General features: G+C 39.4%; 1 long non-coding RNA gene across 1 annotated transcript; it reads left to right on the forward strand.

Annotated features, from left to right (window-relative positions):
• The first annotated feature begins 5987 nt into the window (after positions 1-5987).
• On the forward strand, positions 5988-8148 carry LOC148870157 (uncharacterized). Its single transcript, XR_016108031.1, has 3 exons — positions 5988-6846; positions 6937-7019; positions 7141-8148. It is a non-coding gene; the product is annotated as an uncharacterized LOC148870157 (long non-coding RNA).

An 8148-nucleotide genomic window follows, 5' to 3' on the forward strand; every position in this document is an offset into this window, starting at 1 on the left:
ATTCACGGGCGGGCATTGGTGTATAGAGTGGGGGTTGTTGACATTTTGAATGTTTATAGCTTTGCAATGGAATTCAGAAATCTTCATTGAGTTTGTCCGTACTTTTTCATTTTTTGGGGAAAATTCCCGATTAGTACCCTGTACTTTGGGCCTAGTGCCACTTTGGTACCCAAACTTTAAAATGCGACAATTCAGTACTCAAACTTTTAGAACGTGACAATCCAGTACCTGTCGTTTACTATTAACCAGCCATTAAGTGGCATTTGAAAAAGACACAAATGCCCTTCGAGTGTCATCTAATTTTCTTTATCAACCATCCAAACGTTGACAAAAAATTAACAGTTCCAAGTCTTTGCCTCTTCCATTCAAGAAAATTATATGACAAAAAATTAACACCCCAACTTTCTTGAATGGAAAAGGCAATGATTTGGGACTGTTAATTTTTTGTCAACATTTGGATGGTTGATAGAAAATTAGATGACACTCAAAGGACATTTGTGTCTTTTTCAAATGCCACTTAACGACTTATTAACATCTAGTTAACAGTAAGTACTGGATTGTCACATTTCAAAAGTTTTGGTACTGAATTATCGCATTTTAAAGTTCAGGGACCAAAATGGCACTAAGCCCAAATTACAGGGAATTTTCCCTTTTTTTACCAAAAAAAACTGTTTGAACTTTGAACTATAGTCATAATCTTGGAAATCTTCACCATTTCACAAGCAGTCCTCCGGCAAGGTAAGACTGACCGTCAGTTGGTCATCCTCTTCTTCTTTTTCTTTTTCCCCTCTTCCTCTTCTTTCTCCTCTTTCTTTCGCTCCTTATTCTTTCTCTCCCTCTTCCTCCTCTCTGTCACCACTACCGCTGCTAATACCGCCAGTAGTCGGTATTAACAAAGCTTTGTTCTTCCTCCCCTCTCCTTCTTCTTGCTTCCCCTCTTCTTCTTCTTTATTTTTTATTTTACTTGCTGCACTAATGCCTTGTTTTGCAGATCCGCCGTTAACAACCTAACAACCTGGTACAACTCAAAGGTATGTTACTCTTGTTTATTTTGTTTCCATTTCATAGCTACTTAACCAGATTTTTTTTTTTTTTGTGGGGGGAATCATTTGTCTTCAAACTTGTTATACCATTTGTCTTGTTTACAACTAAAAATTGTAACATAATTTCTGGGTTTATTTGGTAACTAATGTTGATCCAATCCATATGGTTGCACAAAAATGGTCATGGAAAACATCTTTCCAAAAATTGGAAAGCCTTAGAAATTGGTCATCTTGGCTCATATCATGTGGCACCAATATATTTCTCAACCGTTCAAGTTTGTTTCCAAGTTAAACCAAGAAGTCATTCATTTCTTCTGCATTTTTTACACAACCAAACACAGCCTACATGTTTTCCTCTACCTCCCCACAAAAAAACACAATTGTCTGCCATCTTGAGTCTTGCCTCCCCCTTTTTTGTCCTTTACTGCCTTTTGATTTTATCCTTGGTTAGGACATTGTCCAATACCACATTACCACTAGCTATGAGAGCACCCTTAAAAGAATGGAAGTCCACCCAAGCTTCACTTCCCCACAAGTCATTGTTTTCCCTCTTATCATCTTTTCAAAGAAAGAGGCAAAGGAATATTAAGAATAAAAAAATAAAAAAGAAAGAGGCACAGAGCTCATTGAATGTTCCTTTCACAACATCCTTTCATATTTTTTGAGCTTCACTTTAAATTGAATGGTCTACTTCCCTAAGGGCTGCTTTTTCACTCCAAACCTCTTCAACTGCTATTGAAGGGGATTCAAGGAATATAATTAGGTGAGTGAATAAAGTTGAGAAAGGTATATCTTATAATCCCTCCATATCCTTTTATGTATCAAATTCCATGTTCTTCTTGGATCTTCTTGTGGTCCTTCCTTTGAAAGTCTAAAGATGGGGGAATAATTATTCTTTCCAAAAGGAACTTCCTTGTGGCTCTCAAGATTATCTTAGTACACATAACATGCATACTATCATAACAGCATATCATTTTGAGGAGGCCCCTGGGAACTAGAGCGGAATTGGAAGGTGTGACTTGGTAGAGGCTTCTAGAAGAGAGTAAAAGTTGGTTGGAAAGGAACTTTGAGGAGGAAATTAGAAATTTTGTTTTCTCAATGAACATATCTAAAGCACTAGGGTCGGATGGGCTTACTATGACCTTCTTTCAAGATTGATGGAACATAGTCAAAGAAGACTTGCTTGAGGTTTTCAAAGAATTTGAGGATAATTTAGTGATAAGTCACAGAGTCGATGCTACTTTTTTACTCTTGATTCCTAAGAAGAAAGAGATCACGCACCCAAAGGATTTTAGACCTATTAATTTGGTGACTAGTGTGTATAAGATTGTGGCTAATGTCTTATATCTGAGGATCAAAAAGGTGATTCCATGCCTTATCAGCCAAGCCCAATGTGCTTTTTGTTCAGGGGAGACATATAGTTAATCAAATTCTAATAGCAAATGAATGTGAGGAGGAGATTGGGTAATCAAGGTTTTGTCTGTAATCTAGATCTTAAAAAGGCTTATAATCTAGTGGATTGGGGTTTTTTGTTACTTGTGCTAAGGAAGTGTGGGTTCGGGGATAGATGGTGCAAATGGATAAATGGTTGTCTAATCTCTTGCCATTATTCCATCTTAGTGAATGAGATAGTTAATGATTTTTTCCCAGCTAATAGGGGCCTAAGACAAGGCGATCCCTTGTCACATTTCTTATTCACTCTAATTGTTGATGCTTTTAGTAGACTCCTATCAGAAGTGGATAGCGTTGGGCTATTAAGAGGATGGAGAATAGACAAAGTTCCAACTACCCATCTTCAATTTGTAGATGATATAATATAATCTTTTGTGAGGGTTCTGATTTGACGGAGGTGAGAAATATAAAGGATTTAACAATTCACTTTGAGAGGGCCTGAAATCTAAAAATAAATTTTGAGAAGAGCTATGTAGTTGGGATAAATCTGAATAGAGGGGAGATGGAGTCTATAGCAGCTTGTTTAGAATGCACTTGGTCACAATGGCCTTTACCCTACTTAGGACTTCCCCTAGGTGCTAATCCAAAGGAAAATAAATTTTAGAACCCTATGATGGAAAATTTTGAAAAAAGATTGGCATCTTGGAAGAGAAACTATATATCCTTGGAGTGTAGAGTAATTCTGATTAAGGCAACTCTAGCCAACTTGCCAATCTACTTCCTATCAGTCTTTAGAATTCCAAAAAGAGAGGCAAGGAGGTTGGAAAATTTGATGAGGGATTTCTTACAAGAGCCTGGAGAAGAGAAAAAAGATCACTAAATTAGGTAGGAGGTAATAAGTCGAAGCAAAAAATGAGGTCTAGGATTAGAGAATGTAGTAAGTAAGAATGAAGATCTTTTAGGTAAGTGGCTTTGGAGGTGGCCCTTGGAGAGAGAGAGAGAGAGAGAGAGAGAGAGGTTATGGCATGAAGTGGTGAAGAGTATCCATGGCTATTCTGAATCAGGTTGGGATGTTGGGGTCTCTTGAAGGGCTTTTCTCCAAATACTCTAGAATGAAATTTTTGGCATTCTCCCCAAATTCCTCAAGTTTGTAAGGTATGATGCTTGCTCTAGAAAGTTGGAAACTCAATTCTTTTTTGGGAAGATATTTGGGTGGGCACTCAACCCCTAAAAGACCATTTCCCTTCCCTCTATTCTATCTCCCTCTTTAAAAAAAAAAACACATCTCAAGCCCCCCCCCTTCGGTTCTCCCTTTGGCTTTAAACTGGGATTTTGGGTTTCAAAGAGGTTTAAGGGATGATGAATTTGCTTGTGTTTTAGAGCTCTTGTGCTTCTTTCTTTAAATCTCTTTGTACCACCCCCTCCTCTCAGGTCTTCCCTGTTAAAGAACCAATACCTCCTAAAATAATTGTGTTCTATTGGGAAGCCTTTTATGGTAAGATCAATACTATGGAAAACCTACAAAAGAAGAAACATTATATGTATTTGTCCCCAAATTGGTGCTTTATGTGTAAAGTGAAGGGTGAGGACTATAACCATTTGTTGAGTTTTAACTCAACAAAAACCTCCTTTAATGATCATCTCAGTAATTTTACATACAAAATTGTTGAAATATATATTTTTGTTGAGTTAAAATGAGATTATTTCAGTAATTTTGTATGTAAAATAATTTATAAAAGAGTAGAATGGGTATTTAGAAAAAAAAATGGTGCATCAATCTAACATTTTTCATCTAGGACGGTGACGGAAGAGAGATTTTTGTTGAGTTTCTGAAAAATTCAGGGGAGGTAATTGTTAAAATGAAACTATAGGAAAAATTTTTATGATTGTCAAAAAATTCAGGGGAAGTTTTTGTATTTTACCATAAACTTTAATTAATTTCTTGAGAGTTGAGAGGAACCAGCAAATTAAAAAATAGACGGCACGGGCAGGACATGTCAACCCCCTCTAATTTTGATCTCGCCATGCATCAAGACGCATGTCTTGAAAGCAACTCCATCGTATATGGTTGGATGCAAATTGCAAACAGAGATGAGAGATGAAAGAGAGGAGGAGAAATTTTAGACCCCCGTCTTACCTCTTGTGATGATCTTTGGCCGCTCAAGTTTTGCTATTCGGAGGAGGGACGACGTGGTCGTCAATCCATTTCACACTCTACTAATCACACTACTGATTTATTACTTAGTTCCAAAATTTTAAACAGAGTTAAATCGTACAAAACCTTGAGAAGGAGAACTTCTTTTCAAGCTTGGAAATCACATATGTTTTTTTTTCTTCGCCAAAAGGCAACCCTTCATTTACAAGAAAACAGACACAGAACAAAGAACTTAAGACTCAAACCTATAAAAGCAATCAAAACAAATCAATTCCCACTAGACACCACCAAAAACATAAAAAAAAAAAAAAAAAACAATTTGGAACAGCTGAGCACCAAGAGTGTTATCAAGCAAGACCTCTGCAAGTGGTGTCAACGAAAATTCGCTAACAAATGAAAGTCATAATCCTTCAACAGAGACCCCAGAGCTTGGAAATCACATCTGTTCGATCGGAGTATGTTGAGGATAGAAAATGATGGAGATTTGAACTAGAGGCATTCAGAAATTGCCACATGACGTGAAGGTGAGTTAATGTGGGAAACGCCTAGTTATTTCTCACGGTCACAGTCATCCTAGACTCGTAGAGAATTAACGAAGTTAATATTAGTATAGCAGTCGCGAGTCGAGTTACTAACTAATCTAAAGAGGCACATCACATCCCTAATTAATCGAGGAGAGCAAAAGGTACTCTTCTTCTTCTTTTGTAAAAGTCAGAGTTAGCCTTGAATTGAACGTTTCTCAAGACGAAGGTAGAGTTTTCAACGTTCCATGGCTCTTCCGTCTGGGTGACTGCCTGGGTCGATATGAACTTCCACTAATTTCATGGGCCCATGGGCCGCTTTTTTCTTGGGCGGATGAGTTTGAGAATGTAGGTATGGTGGTAGCTCTCGGGCCCATGTTTGGTGGTAGCCGATGTTCTGGTTGAGAAGAGTGGAAGTTCAGGGTCTGAGGGTGTCTAGTCCTGGTTTCAACAATTTGGGACAGTTTGAAAACAGCTACAGCCCCCAGACAAGCCAAATTACACTCTACCTTGGCAAGGAATCTAAGAAATCTATTTCTTGTTAAGAGGAATGCAAAAAGGGCAGGCTTGAAAATGTTATAAGAAGCACGTAGAGTGTGGTTCTTAGTGGAGTGGGTGAGGAGTTGTCCCATCTACACAATCTATTTACAGTTTAGAATAACTTTGGACTGTGGTATAGTGTGGATTGATCCCCATTACAATCTACATTCACCAATTTCTCATCCACACTATACAATACTCTCTTACCTGACGAGATCCTCCACGGCATCATCTGATTGCTCCCCATAAATTCGGCTGCAAGAACTAGCATTCTTTCTGCTAGGTGTCATCCCATATCAGTCTGGATCTGGACGCAAATTTCGGTCCCAATACTGATAATAATGAAGCCAAAGAAGAGGTAATAAGAGTGCTGTCATTAAATTTCTAGTCTTGTATTATACTGGGGTTATGGAAGCTCTAGGTCTATGTACGGGTGATGCCTCGGGTTGATCATGATCATTCTTCTTCATTCCTCATCTGAAGAAGCCAAGGAACAGCAGATCCTCTCGGCTACCATGGGACCAAATAAAGAACTACATCTCGACTTCTCCTCCAATGTTCATAGCTCCCATCCTAATAAATCCACTGATCATAGCCTTGCAGAGATGGACTTCAGTCAGTGCCAAGTCCCGTTCGAACAGCCTTTTGCATTGGGAATATCTCCGTACCTATGCACCTTATTTCATGGGGGAAGATATTCCCAATGCAAGGCCCTAAAGGCTGTTTGAACGGGCCTTGCACTGACTGAAGCCGATCGAGTTCACTTCAGCCTTGCATCTCTCAGGAGTCGGGACGCTTCACCACCTCAGATCAATTAGCCCCCTTATAACCAGGAGATTGGTCTCTAATTTGTTCTCCAATCGTCATCTTCTAGCTAGAAACCCTGGAGATTGTAAACTGCGGTGGATTGCAAAGTCTAAACATTAACGCCGATAACAGAGTTAAGCACTTGACAGTGATGGACTGTCCCGACATGATCATGTTTACACTCTGCGCACCCCATCTCCAATCGTTTCGGTACCGAGGGGTCCTCCTCCCACAGTTCCACCTGAAGGACGTTCCGAATTTGGTTGATGTGATGCTCGATTTAAGAGATGGTCCCAGTAGCTTGGATTTTGATTGCGAGGAGACTCTAGCTCTTCTTGCAGACATTACCAACGTCTAGACACTTACCGTGAGCGGCTGGCTTCTTGAGGTATATATATCTTAATTTGTCTTCCAAATTAGCTGATTGATCTTACCATTACTAACCGCACTGCTGGTCTGCTGCTACCATTTCCCAAAGTGTCTCTGCGTGGACCGACTCCATAATCAACAGAACCAAGCCGGAGTCTCTAGCCTGTTTCCTGGGAGAGGATGTTCATAGATGTAAGTTTTTTATATATCCTATACCCAACATCATAATTAACGAGATTAATCAATCACCACCAAGTGGGAGTTAATTACTTCTCATGCAATACAAGTACATTATGGTCAACAAAATTTGCAGGTCGATGGAGGACGCAATCACATCCCCTGTCCAATCTTTAACCATTGATGGATTGCCCAAGCGTAAAAGATGCTGCACTGCAATTGGATCACCTCAATACAACTGTTAAAATTGCGGGCATTACAGACACAGAGCGAGAGGATGAACTGCTATCGGTGGACCTTCTACAAAAGCAGGCAGTTTTTCTTCCGTCGACGATGGTGGTAACGTCGCCGGAGAATCAACCGTGGTGGGTTATTTCATATGAACATGCAATAGCCAATAGTGTTGAAAATATAGAAGAGCAGAGAAAAAGATAGACAATGTGTTACATAAAAATGTAAATTGTCCACACCATTAATACGTTTTGGTCCGATCCCCCTCAAAATCCTCAACAACCGTGGATACATGGCACAAGAGAGGCGTCGAGTGACATCACATTTGATATGACCACGGTCGTACGCAGCGCTGAAAACCAGAGCGATCTGTTTTTTATTCGATGGCTGATCCGCTGAAATGTCTATATATGTTTCATTAAGGGTCACAATTGCGAGCTATGACCACGGTTGTAGTACTGCTGAAAAAGAATTTGTCGTGTTGTGGAAATCAGTGGACCTTAATTGCTATGGCACATCATACATAAGGTCACAGCAAGGATAGATAATGGTGACTGGTGAGGAAGGTTGTGGCTCTGTTGTTGTTCACAATTCTGTACATATATGCAGTATTCAGCAATGGAATCCAGCCGGACACAGATCATGGTGGAACTGTTATTGGTTGGGATGGGGGAGGAGATCCCAACTCTCAGGCCTCAGCAATGAGTTTGTCCCAAGTCGCTGCTTCAAAGTTGAATACTGGTATATTCAACCAAAGTTGGATTCTTTTTTTCTTTAAGCTGTGCTTTTTTTTTTGGTGTAAAACCTCATTCATGTACAGGTTCATTGATGGAGTTTCAGATTAAACCATTTGAAATCTCGATAATCAATGTAAAACCTCACCATAACGCTGATGATTCTGAATCCATGGTGA

Source organism: Nelumbo lutea, chromosome 2 (assembly GCF_056320005.1).
Source record: "Nelumbo lutea isolate HS-2025 chromosome 2, American lotus-T2T, whole genome shotgun sequence".
Taxonomy (NCBI): domain Eukaryota; kingdom Viridiplantae; phylum Streptophyta; class Magnoliopsida; order Proteales; family Nelumbonaceae; genus Nelumbo; species Nelumbo lutea.